We start from the raw sequence: 14,768 nt of genomic DNA on the forward strand, positions 1-14,768 counted from the left end.
AGAGGACTTCAAGATAGAATAGAAGATTCGAAATCTGGACGAGACCATGTGCACCTTTCGTGGCTGTATTATCTTTTTTGTGCTGCTTGATTGCCCAACGGGGCGCTAGTTACCTTATGAGCGTCAGGATGACAGGACCGAATTGCTGTGGTTTTTGGAGCTGGGCGCAGGTTTAAACAAGGGATGGGGCATTTGCGCATATATTGAGTAGATGGAACTATATGTTTGGGCCGGCTTTTGTAGTAGTCGGCAGAGGCCTGAGAGGTCTTATGAAGATTAGGTGCTGGATCTTTAGTGGTGTTGTGAGGAATATACGTTGCTGCTAAACCAAGGCTTGGGTCATCACGTTAAGATACTCTTTTTATAAGACGCGTTAAATGGGGTTGTAGCCTGGTTAAAATTATCTTAACGCATGCGCTTGCGACTCCGACAAGTTATTTTCATAAAGAAGCCTTGCTAAAACAGCCTTTAAAGCTAGTAAGCAGGTTTGTTCTGTTACTTGTAATTTAATTAGGTGTGTTTAGGAGTATCTTAATAAATAAATTTTATAAGCATATATATATCACGTCACAGTGCCTAGGATTTTGCCGCGAAACTAGTCTTAAGTACTATAAGGCCCATGACATTGTACATAGCCCTTCTACAAGAACTTAAAGATATCCGCGGAGGATCCTCCGCGGATAGGCTAAGTTAGTACCTATGCTAACTTAGCACGCATAAAGGATACCTGTCCTCTGTAAGGGGAGAGTTTTAATCCCTAGTATTGATTTTATAATAAAGCTAGTTTCTAAAGAAAGGCTCTTAAACCCTTTTATTCTTATTTTTTTAGGTATATTATACCCTTTTATATTATTTATAAACCCCTTCTAAGGCCAAGGACCTTATAATTTTAATACTTATTAATATATTTAGTTTATAAGGGGTAATTTACACCTATACCGCGAACCTGGTTATCCTCGCGGTAATTAAAAAATAATTTCTTATAAGACTATCTAGGGAGCACCTGTTTACCCCTTATAAGAAGATTTATTTATAGCTATTTATAAAGGCTTAATAAAATCTAACTTTAAAATTATTATATTTTTATATAAGGGGGAGCTATCCCTCTTATAGCCACTTAAGAAACTATCTCTAGAAAAACTTTGCAAGTAAATAAGGTTATAAAAAAAAAAACTAAAATAAGTAAAGCTAATTTAATAACTTTATAAAAAATATATTATAAATAAGATTACTTGCAGGCTTGTGCAAGAAGGGTTAGACTCTTTTTTTATACTTTTAAAAAAAAAACTTTTATCTCGTGATTACCTAGTAAAAAGAATTAATATAGTAATAAAAGCTATGTAAATTATTATACCTTTATAAAAAAAGTTTAGGTCTTTAAAAAAACTAATAGTTTCTTATTAAAAAAGGTTTTAAACTTTATAGTACTTTATTTTAATTTAATACTGCAAGATTTATAAAGCATAAAGTTTAAAATATTAAAAAACTTAATATAAACAGACCTCCGCAAGTTTCTTCTTAAATAGTTAGGAGATCCCGCGGATAAATTATATATTATATAAAGTAAGGCTTTACGCATAAAACTAGCTAAGAATAAATTAAACTATATATACCTATAATACTGGAGGGAATAATAGTTAAAGCTAAAAAAATAGGGAAATTAAACTAATATTATTTTTTTATAAATCTTTTTTAAATTATACTTACCTATAATAAAGTAAAAGGTCCGCGAATAGCTATACTTCTTAAAAATACTTATAAAATTAATATCCCTTGTTACTAAGCTTTAACCAAGCCTTTTTTTTATATCATAAAATTTAACTAGTACTAATCCAAAACCTGTAAATATAAATTTTAAACTAAATAACTTTTTACAGGGCAAGAACAAGGGATCTTCACGGAAAATAGGTAATTATAAGGTTAAAAAGCCTACTTTTATAAAAAAAAAAAAAAAAAAAAAAGAGCCTTAGTATTACTATTATAAGAAGATTAGGTATATTAAACTAGATTATTTATATTTTAAAAAAAAAAAAAAAAAAAAAAGCCTTAGTGTTACTACTTGTCAGGGAACGCGGCCAGCGCGGACTGATGACAGCCAATAGATTTGTTACAATGATACGGTGTGACTGGTTATCACGTCAGGAACCGGAGCCATTAATTATCCGCACTAATTATAGTAATACAGCAGTATTAATATAATAACTTCTTGGCTATTATATTAGTTAAAGCAAAGTAATATAATAGGTTTAACTAGATATACTAATTAAAGCAGAACACTATAATTAATTTATTAAATATTATATATTTAAAGGATTATTTTTATAGTATTAAATAGTTTTAATTATTATTTATTATCTTTAAAAACCAAGCTATTCTATCTTTTAGTTTTTATTTAGTCTTTTATATAAGCTCTTTAACCTTAAGACTTGTATCTTCTACTCTTGCGCATAAAATATTCTTAAATCCCACCAGTTTAAGACAGATTAGCAGGCTTTATTTAATAATAATAAACCCTTAGCATAAAAGATTTAAAAATATTATTATTATTATAAATACTTAAACTTCTTAGGTATAGGAGGCTACTGCAGCCTGCCCTATCCCTACTTAGGAGCTAGAATATATAAAGGGAGTAATTATTATAATAGCTAATAAGATCCATGTGTTAAAAAGTTTTAAAGGACTTAAAGTTAATTAGGCAGAACCCTTTAAAGGTAAGAAATTATCCCTGCAGAGTTATTTAATATTAATAAATATACATATTTATATTAACAACCTTAGTAAAGCTGATAAATATAATAAAGTTATGTTTACAGGCATGTACCTTAAAGGACCTGTATTTAATTAATTTAAACTATACATGCGTGACTTTTAGGAGCAGGTTATAAAGAACAGGAAACTAATAACTAAAAAGATCTTTAGGGACTATAAAAAGTTTAAAGCCTAAATTTTTAAGGTATTTAGTAATTTAAACCTTAAATAAACCGCCTAAAGCAAAATAAACATGTTATACTAAGGTAAATAACCTATTAGTAAATACACCGCAAAGTTCCACTAGATTGCCTTAAACTTAACCTGGAATAAGTTAGCTCTTATATTAAAATATTATAAAGAATTTAAAAGCAGAACTAAGGATTAACTAGCTATGCTTAATAATTTACTAAAAACTTTTAATAAGCTTATTAAAGTGGCATTATAAATAAAAACACGACAGGATGAATATTGGTATAAGAAATAGTAAAATAATATACATAAAATAGGATAAAATAAATAAAACCCATGACATAATAAGAATAAAGATATAAAAATAAATGCTGTTATTACCACTGGAGAACAGAAGAATGGCAAGGAGAAAAAGTAGTTTAAAGGGAAATGCTTTAAATATAAAAAGATTAAATATATTAAGAAATATTATTAAATAAAGCGCTAAAATCATGGACCGGCCACCCATAATTTATAAATATATATTACTTATGTAATAACTAAACCTGATTTCCTGGATATCATAAAGGAAGATATCCTTAAGAATATTATAAAGTAACAGAAGGAATTAGTATAATTTATAAATAAATTAACTAAATAAATTAGCTAAGTATAAAAGAAGGTCCAGCAGAATATAAAAAATCTTAAGAAAATTAATAAAGGAATACTTAAGAGTATTAATATTAATATATAAGAACTTAAAATTAAAGAAAATAAAAAAGTTAATATTATTATTAATAATAAGTTAAAAAAAATAAGCAGGACGCTGCACGGGCCTTAAAGGGAGGCTAAGTATAATATTAAGTAAATATAAATTACCTAAGGACAAGCCTTTTAAGAATTAAAGAGAAGATTATTTATAAAAAAGTAATAAGATCCCTTTAAATTTAGAGGAAGAGTTTTATATACCTTTAATAGTTTTAATTAATAATAAAATAGTTATAAATTACTATAAGACTTAAGAAACATAAACATAAACCCTGTTTAGTAATAATACTAGAGAAGATAAACCTTGTAACTATAAATTAACACAAGCAGTTTATTAGGAAGAATCTACCTATACATGGCAGGATTATATATTAAAGTATAATAAATATAAAGAATAAATATTCTTAAAATGCCCTGCTTATGGGCATGTTAATATTAAATTCGCGGAAGAATATAAGCAAGTATCAAATAAATAAGAAATAAGCCTATGTAATAAAGTCTTAGGTTATATAAAAGATTACTCTTATAAATATTATCCTAAGTTAAGCAAGAAGGCATACTAAAATATTAAATGGATAAAATATTATAATAATAAGTATTTATAGTAATAGAAAATTAAGAAATTATGTTACTGGAAACCGCAAGTATTAAGAATTATTATATAATTAAACTATAATTACCCCCTAGGTAACACTAAATATGGTTATGCAGAAATAAAAGCAGGACACCCGAACCATGTAAAACTTAATTACTATAATTATAATATTTTATATTATATATTTCACTAAAATACAGGCCAGTTCCAATTAACAAGATAGGCTAAAGTGTAATAATAATATTATGATTAGCACCAGAAAAAAGTAACACTCTTTATAATTAAAAATAACATATTAATTATTATTATAGCATAGTTAAATAAGAAGCATGTAAAAATCTTACTAAACTTAGGGTGCTTTAAGCAGTATATTAGTAAAAGATTTATTAAAATATAATAGTTAGTAACTAAGCTTACAGGGGAATACTAAAGAATCTTTAAATTTAAAGGTGATATAATATATTAAGAACCTAAGCTTATAACTAATGGCATGTTAATAAAAAATGGCAAATATATTAAAAATATTATGTTTAAAGTTATGCTAACCATACCCCAGGGATTTTATAATATAGTTATTAGGATAACATGGCTTGCCTAATAAAACCTGGATATTAACTAGATAACTAGAAAAGTGCTAGTTAATAGCACTTAATTAAGAATATAAAAAGAATAATAACAAAGAGCACAAATCCAAGTTACTAAAGAAGTATTAGGGAAAGCTCTAAAAAAGTAAGATAAAGATAAGTAGCAGAAGGTAACACATAACTTAGGATTAATAAAAAGTAAAATATAATAAGAGGCTGTATAATTAAAGCCTAGAGAAGAATATAAAAAAGAACTTACTAAAGTGCTTAAAAAACTCCTAAAGAAATACCATGGATATATTAAATTATTTATAAAACCTGATTACTAATATTATAATTTACTTTAAGACCAAGGAAGAACATAACACCTATATAAAAAAAGTTATGCAGGTATTAATAAAGGCAGGACTTATAATAAGTATTAATAAATATATATTTAATATAAATAAAATTAAATACCTGGGTATGAAATATACGCTAGAAGAATAAAAAATTAAGTAAAAAATAATAAAAAAATGCTAAGTTACCTAATATTAATAAATAAAAAAGGAGTTAAAGGATTTTTAGAACTTTTAAAATATATATAAAAATACTTATTTACCTACACGCGTGATACATAACTACTTACCAGACTATTACAAGATAATAAATCCTTTATATAAGGATAAAAGCAGGAAAAAGTAGTACAGAATATTAAAAAAAAAGTTAAGAAAGTGCTTATATTATAATTTTATAACCTGGAACTGTAATATTATATAAAAATAAATATATTTAAAGGAGCCATAGGGATGGTTCTTAAGTAAATAAATAAAAATAGGAAGTTATGACCAGTTATATTTTTTTTATAATAAATAATAGATATTAATTAAAGGTATAACACTTATAATTAAAAAGTGTTAGTAATTATAAAGGGATTTAAAAAATAAAGATATTACCTTTAAGAAGTAAAGCATAAAGTTATTATTTAAATTAACTATAAAAACTTAACATACTTTATAATAATAAAAAAACTTAATAAATAATAAATTTAATGGGCTTAACAGCTGTCACGATATAACTTTTAAGTTAAGCATATTAATAAAAAAAGAATATTACCATGGATGCGCTAAGCCAAAGACTAGATTATATAGTTAAAGTTAAAACCCCAAGATAAATATCTTTTACAAGGACAGAGATATTCTTAGATTTAATTAAAATACTAAGCTAGTTATTATATATATAATTAATAACTATAAGTTCCTGGTATAACTTAAGAAGAAATAATAAAATAATAAATAACTTTAAGCATGGAGCTAGGGAGCCTAATTTAAAAAAAAAGTAATAGGATACTTCTCTGGAATAGATTAATTATAATACCTTAAAGTATGGTTTAGAAAGTAATTAAATTATACCATAACCTATTATTAAAAGAACACCAAGGAATCAAGAAAATAATAAAAAAAATTTAACAAGTATATTTCTTTTTAAGAATGCACTAACAGGTTTAAGATTATATTATAAAATATAATAAGTATAATTAAAACAAGCTATTTTAATACTAGCTATATAAAAAAATATAAATACTAAATATCCCTGTAAGACCTTAGGAAAGTATTACTGTTAATTTTATTATAAGGCTATTAGTATTTAAGAATCCTATTACAGGACTTACCTATACTAATATAGTTATTATTATATATAAACTTATAAAATATATAATTATTAAACTAGTTATAAAAAATCTTACTACAAAGAAACTAGCATTATTAATACTGCAAGAAGTATTTATTTAGACTGGACTACTAAAAAGATTTATATTTAATAAAGATAAACTATTTATATCCAAGTTTTAGAAAATAATTATGGAAGCATGCGGAACAAGTTAAGACATGTTAATTATAAACCATTAATAAACAGACAGATAAATAAAAAGAATAATATAGTTAATTAAGTAATACTTATAACACTACCTTAACTAGAACTAAGATAATTAGGTTAAAATACTACTAATGGCATAGTTTACTATTAATAATGCAAAGAATACCATGATAAATATCTTGCCTTATTATGTGAATTTAGGAAGAAACCCAAGAATAACATGAATATTATTACTAGCTAAAAAAAATTAAAATTAGCCTTAATGCAAGTTAAGCACTTAAATATATTATATAAATTACTTATACAAGATATTAGGTGGATTAAAAAAAAATAAAATTTTATTATAATAAAAAGTATAAAAATATACTACTTTTAAGAAAGGGAGAGAGAGTTTATTTCCTATAATAAATAATAGGAAAGAAGAATTTTAATATTAAAAGTAAATAACTAAGTAATAAACTTAATATAGTAAAATATAGGCTATTTAAAATTAAAAAAAAACTTATTAATAATAACTATTACTTATTATTACTGGCATAAATATAAGTATACCTAGTATTTCATGTCTTATTACTTAAACTAACGCTAAATCCAGAAAATAATCATAATAAAGCAACTAACACCAATAAAAAATATAAAATTAAATAGATCTTAAACTAATAAATATATAAGGGTTAGATTTAGTACTTTATTACTAAAAGGGCTACTTACTAAAAAATAATTTATAAAAACTAGTTAGGTATCTTAATTACCCTAAGAAGATTTAGGAATTTTAGCAAGGAAATAATTAAAAAAAAAGTTATTAAATAAAGGCATAAAAAAAGCCTCCGCAGTGTGGATATTATTAAGGAAATTTTATATAAAAAGCCCCTATTACTTACTATAGTAGCTAATTAACTTTGTTCTGCTGCCTTTTTAATTTTCTTTTATTTTTACTCCTTTTTTTTAAGCCTCTTAAGTTCTTTTATTTCTTTTATATTATAAATAATAAAGTCGCCAGCACGCTTGCGCAAGAAATTATCTTATTTTTAAAAATAATTTATTTAGGTATTTAATTCTGCTAGCTTTATTATTATTATTATACTTTTTAAATATTCTTTTTATTCTTAAAGTCTTATTTTATTTTATATTATAACTAAATAATACTAGTTTATATTTAAGAATATTAGCTCTGCTATAATATATTCTTAGCAAGTATTAATATACTTCTTATAATAACTTAATTTATCTGCTTTTATATAAGCTTTATTTAGCTTAATACATTACTTGCAAGGGAAAACTATTTTAAAACCCTTTTTATAACATAATTATAAAGTTTTTATTTTTTATTTATTAACAAGAAAGGCATCGCGAGTTAATACTAAAATATAAAAAAAGGATTTAAATAATATGTAAAACTTACCTACAGGCATTAAGCTACTTAAAGGATCTTTAGGGATAAAGAACCTAAGAAAGGGGGATTATTAGGAAATATAGCTAGCGTGGATTAATAATAGCTAATAAATTTATTATAATAATATAATATAACTAGTTATCATGTTAGGAACTAGAGCCATTAATTATTTATATTAATTATAATAATATAGCAGTATTAATATAATAACTTCTTGGCTATTATATTAGTTAAAGCAAAGTAATATAATAGGTTTAACTAGATATACTTATTAAAGTAAAATATTATAATTAATTTATTAAATATTATATATTCAAAGGACTGTCTTTATAATATTAAATAGTTTTAGTTATTATTTATTATTTTTAAAAACCAAGCTACCCTACCTTTTAGTTTTTATTTAATTTTTTATATAAGCTCTTTAACCTTAAGACTTGTACCTTCTACTCTTGTGCACAGAATATCCTTAAATCCCACCAGTTTAAGACGGATTGGCAGGCTTTATCTGACACTACTATAAGAAAATTAGGTATATTAAATTAAATTATTTATATCTTAAAAAAAAGATAAAGAATAAAAAATAATATAAGGACCTTATAATAATAACTATAGTTACTAGTAAATAATCTTAACTAAAAATAAATTAGGTTTTTATAAGGTAAATATTCTTACCTGTAAAGATTACCTTACCTAGCAGGGTAGTTATAAATTATAAGATATTTATAAATTATAAAAGTAAAGTAAATATAGTTCCTTTTTTTTTTATAAAGCAGGCAGGATAAAAGATCATGCTATATTAAATATTCACGCGTGCTATTAATAAAGGGCGAGTGCGGAATAAGAGTATTACAGAGGTAGATATAAACCTCCAGGACTTGCACAGGAACTAAAAAAAGTTTAAAATACTTATAATAATTTCCCTAAATATAAATAAATAATACTACAAATGCCGTGGTTAGAAATTTATAATTTATAAATTATCTAGGTTATAAAGGAATTAACCTTTATAAAGCAAGATTATTAGGTTAAAGGGTATCCATAAAAAAGTTTATAAAAAGAGTTTACAAGGACTAGTTATAACCCTTTTAAATTAATATAATAAAAATTAAATAAATTATATTAGGTAATAAGCTACCAGATTAATACAGGGATTTTATAATTATTTTTTAAAAAAAAATCCTAATAACTTCCACCCTATTATAAAGGGGTTAATCTTAAGATTAAGATTAAGAAAGGCAAGGAGCTGCTATTTAGGCCCTTATATTATTATTTTTTGCAGGAAACTATAATTATTTATAAGTATATATAAATTATACTTATAAAGGGATAAATTTATTTATTTAAAATTTTAGCTAGGGCACTGCTATTATATACACCTAAAAAAAATAATAAAGTTTATATATACATGAACTTCCGCGGGCTAAATATTATATTTATAAAGAATTATTATTTACTTTCTTTTATTAATAAGATAATTATAAGATTAAGTAATATAAGGATTTATACATAGTTAAATCTTTAAAATGCCTATAATTAGATTTAGATTATAAAAGGGAATAAGTAAAAAACAGCCTTTTATATAAAATATAAATTATTTAAGTACTTAATAATACTATTTAGGCTTATAAACACCCCTGTAATATTTTAAGGATTTATAAACTAAATCTTTTAAGATTTACTGGATATTATAGTGGTTATATATATTAATAATATTATTATATTTTTATAAAATATAAATAGTTATAAGAAGCATGTCTGCAAGGTGCTTAAAAGGCTTTACAGGGCAGGGCTATACTATAAGTAAAGTAAATATAACTTTACTATATAAAAAATTAACTTTTTAAGGTATATTATCACACCTAATAAAGTTAAGATAAAAAAATTATAAATAGCCATAATTTAGGAGTGGCCTATGCTAGAGATAGTATGTAATATTTTTATATTTTTTAGGTTTATTAATTAATACTATAGGTTTATTTATACTTATATAATAGTAATAGCAGTCCTTATAAATCTTCTTAAAAAGCCTAAGAATAGTCCCGCAAGAATAGCCAAGAATAGCCAAGAATAAGGGGTTAGTAATAACCCTAGCAGCCCGTGAGGTAGTAAACTTCCTTAAGAAGAAGTTTAAAAAAATAGTAAGATTAAATTATTTTATAAAAAAGTTACTCACGCGGGTAAAGATAAATACCTTAAAAATGGTTTTTATAAAGTATTAACTTAGTTATATTTAAATAAGATATAAAAACCAGTGGCTTTTTTCTTACAGAAACTTATTATATTAAAGTATAATTATATAATAAGAGAGCAAGAGCTCCTAGTTATTATAAAGTTCTTTTATAAGTAAAGGCACTATTTTTAAGGTATATTATAAAAGGTTAAGGTAATTATAAACCATAAGGCGCTGGCTATGTTCCAGTTATTAATAAAAATACTCTCGCGGATACAGATTTATTAGTTTTAGTTTTTAGCTAGGTTCTAGTTTTAAATTACTTATTATACAGGGAAATTAAACCCTGCGGATAAACCCTTATAAAGGATTAACTATATATAAAATAGTTAATATAAAAAAGACTAAGAAGGTTATATAAAGCAAGTAAAATAAAAGCTACTTTAATAATTAGGTATTATAAACATGTAAGATACCTAGGAGGATATATTCTTGAGTATAATTATAAAAAATATTATAATACAGGCTTTATAAAAAAAACTAAAAAGGGACTAGTTTATAACTTATATAAATAAGTTAGGTCCCTGGCAGCTCAGGCAAGTATAGCTTGCAGCTATAATTATTAATAATAATAATTCTTTATTAAAAATAAAGGTTCCTTATAAGGAGGTAAAAAGGATTTATAAAAAAAAGGGGCTATTTAGGCTAGATTTTTTATAAAAAATCCTGGAGAGTTTACTAGCTTTTTTAAAGCAGGACCCCTTAGCAAGGAAGGTCCTGGGTATAATTTATAAATATAAATTATAGGGAAGGAACCCTAAGGTGCATAAAAGTACTCCGCGGCTATAAAAATAATAGCGCGTGTAATAGGGCCTTTTATATAACCAGGAAAGATTATATATTCTGGATTATTATTAGTTATAAATAAGAATTCTTGTAAAGTTATATAATAACTTATTTATAAGGCACTTTGTGGAAAAAAGAATCTTAAAGCTAGTTAAGTAAAGGTTTTTTTAGCTAAAGATGCGTGACTTTATTAGGAAGTATTATAAGTTATGTAGTATTTACTAGGGTTTAAGAATAATTTATAATAAGTAACCAGGCTTACTTTAGCCTTTGCTAGTACCCGCGGAGCCCTAGGAATAAATTAGCATGGATTTTATTATAAACCTGCCTGTAAGTATTAAAATAAAAGATCTTAATAGCTCGCGGGAGATATATAATGCTATTTTAATAATAATAAATTAAATAAGTAAGATAGCTTACTTTATCCCTATAAAAAAGTTAATTAAGGGCCATAAACTAGCTTACCTAGTAATTTATAAGGTATTTTAGTTACATGGCATTCTTATAAATATTATAATAAACCATGGGAGTGTTTTTATAAAGGGGTTTTAGTTAAACTTTATATACTATATTTTAGTAAAGCACTTAATAAGTACTGCATATTATTTATAAATAAATAAATAAATAAAATACTTAAATAGTATTTTAAAATAATTTTTATAAGGATATATTAACTTTTTATAGGATAATTAGGTTAATTATCTGCCTTTTATAAAGTTTATATATAATAACTCGCGGTGGGCATTTATTTAAAATATATTATTTTATATAGTATATAAAATAAATCCTAGAGTTATTATACTAAACTTGGAACTAGGGGATAAGGTATTTTATAAAATATTTAACTAAATAAAATACCTTTAGGAGATTTATAAAAAGGCTAGGAAGGATATTAAAGTTACTTAGGTCTTATAAATAAAATATTATAATATAAAAAGGGTTACAAGAACCTTTTAAGTTAGTAATTATATTTAAATTAATAATATAAATTAATCACGGATAAGGCTAAACTAGAAGTTAAATTAGCTCCGGTCTAGTCCACGAAGGGTAGTAAAGTAAATAAAATAAAATATTTATTATATAGCTTTACTAACTAGTCTTTATATATATAATATATTTCATGTGTTCATGCTCCGTGAATATAAGGAAATAAAGAAAGTGAATACTTGTAAGTATTATAAAACCAGGTTCACGAATAAGAATAAAAAAAAGTATTATATAAAGAATATTCTAGGTCCAGGTATTAAGAATCCTAAGTAGCTTTAAGTAAAATAATTAAAATATAAAAAGGTTATAAAAAAGCTAGTTAAAAACTTAAAGTACTTATAGGTGTTCAAGGAGTATATAATAAAAAGGGAAAAAAACCTTATTTAAAATAAAAAAAATAAAAATAAGGTAAAAATATTTTTTATAAACTTAATTAATAGTATCCTCCCCTTTTAAACTAATACCTAATTATTTTTTATAAGAATTACTATTATACGCGTATGCCTTATAGGCACAGGGAATAAAGCTTATTATCCTTACAGGAAAAGGCTTTGCGGGCGAATTAATTAATAATTATTTACTAAAACTTAAGCTTATAGTGCCTAAATAGACTACCTAATTTTATGTAAAGAATAAGGAGTTAAGTAATATAAGTAATTATTATACTTTTTACTAATCCCCTTAAAAATATATTTTATAAATACAGGTTAGCCTTTATTAATCCTAGTAAATAAGTAATAGCACTTAATATACTTATAGTTATAAAAAGGTTTATTTCTAGTATATATTATAAAAATAGCCTTGTAAGTTTATACATAGTTTATAATCTAGATTTTACTAGCATAGCCGTATTAATATATATGCCTATATACTAGGGCAAAAATTTATTATTTTTCTTAGCTAGATAGGGGCTTAGTGCTGTCCCAGGGTGTAAGGCTAGGTAGGATTAAAGGGTTATTTATAAAGAAGATTTCCTAATAAAATAATATATTTTTTAAATAATTAATAAACTAAGCTATAACCTAGTTATTAATTATTACCATGCCTGGAGGTAAAGTATCCCAGGCCTTTTTAAAGAGTAGCCTACCTTAAGCAGGGGGTGTGTTAACCATAAGGTAGCTAGGTAATTATAAGATATTAATATATATATATAAAAAAGTATAGGAAATACTTATAGTAGCTAGCAGTTATATAATAATATTAAATAATATTATAATTATATTTCCCTGGGTAATTATATAAAAAAAAAGGTATTTATTAAATTTAGCTAGAGGTTAAGACACTACTAGTTATTAGCACCCAGGCCAGCCTAAAGATTAAGGCCGTGAGTAGCCGCGGGCAGGGGTATAAAAAAGGCTAGAAACAGGAAAGTAATAATAACAGGAGGTATTTTTAATAACTTAAAAATTTATATATAAGTTAATAATTACCTGCTTATAAGGGTTATAAAAATAAAGTAAGAAAGTATAATACTAGAGTATGTTACTTAAAAATACTTATAAAATCTTACTTGCTAAAGCTAACAGGTGGCTAAGAGCCAGGAGAACCTTGTATAGTAATTTTAAAGTAAAAAATATATAATAAAAAATAAGAAAAATATAAGAATAAAGGTACTAAAGCATGTTACTTATAGGTGCCTGGAAAACCTTATAAGCCATGGTTTTAAAAAGGCTAAGAACCAGGAGGACCTTTTAAAAATAACCTAAAAATAACATGGATTAAATAGTAATAAAAAATCCGCGAAGGAATGGCCATACTTATAAAGTTTTTAAAGTATGTTATTAAAAAGAAAGAAGGAAAAGAGAAGAAAGAGAATAAAAGGTTATTTTAATATTAAGAACTAATATAAAAAAAATAACCCGGAATAATATTTCTTCTACAGGTAATAACAAGTATAGCTAGCAGGTGCTATTATAAAAGTTATAGCCTTTTAATTTTCTCGCGGAACTTTTTAAATAATATATAAAGCAGGAAAGAGGCTAGAAGTACAGGATACTTAATAGGATTTTTATAAAATTTATAATATTAAAATAGCCTTTATCCTGCAGAGACCATGCTCGCGGAAGTATTATATTTAAAATATAAGAAAGTATATAAAAATAGTTAAATATATTAAGGAACCTATAATAATAATATATATTTATAATTTATAAAAAACCTTAATATATAAGAAAATAAATAATTTCACAGGGCAAGGCCTAATACCTTAAAAAAGGGTATTTATAAAAACTTAATATAATTAAAAAGAGCTTTTAAGGCCGTGTATAAAGGGTTATAAGGGTAGTAATATATTGAAAAGTATACCTTTTTTATCACGCAGTAAGAATTCTTTTTTCCCTCGCGAAGGGTTTTTTTTTTTTTTTAGGCTACCGCGGAGGTTTTTTAAGGGTGCTTTAGAATATCTAAGCTAGTTATAAAAACTGCAAGAATATAAGCCTTAAGGGACCAAGGCTATAAAGGGGGGGGGGGTAGTTATAAGGCCTATAATATTATACATAGCCCTTTTATAAGAACTTAAAGATATCCGCGGAGGATTTCTTATAAATAAGCTAAGTTAGCACCCATGCTAACTTAGTGTGTATAAAAAATACCTGTTCTCCGCGAGGGGAGAGTTTTAATCCCCAGTATTAATCTTATAATAAAGCCAGT

This window comes from Aspergillus multicolor, assembly GCF_047715735.1.
Source record: "Aspergillus multicolor strain CBS 133.54 unplaced genomic scaffold BDW74scaffold_5, whole genome shotgun sequence".
Taxonomy (NCBI): domain Eukaryota; kingdom Fungi; phylum Ascomycota; class Eurotiomycetes; order Eurotiales; family Aspergillaceae; genus Aspergillus; species Aspergillus multicolor.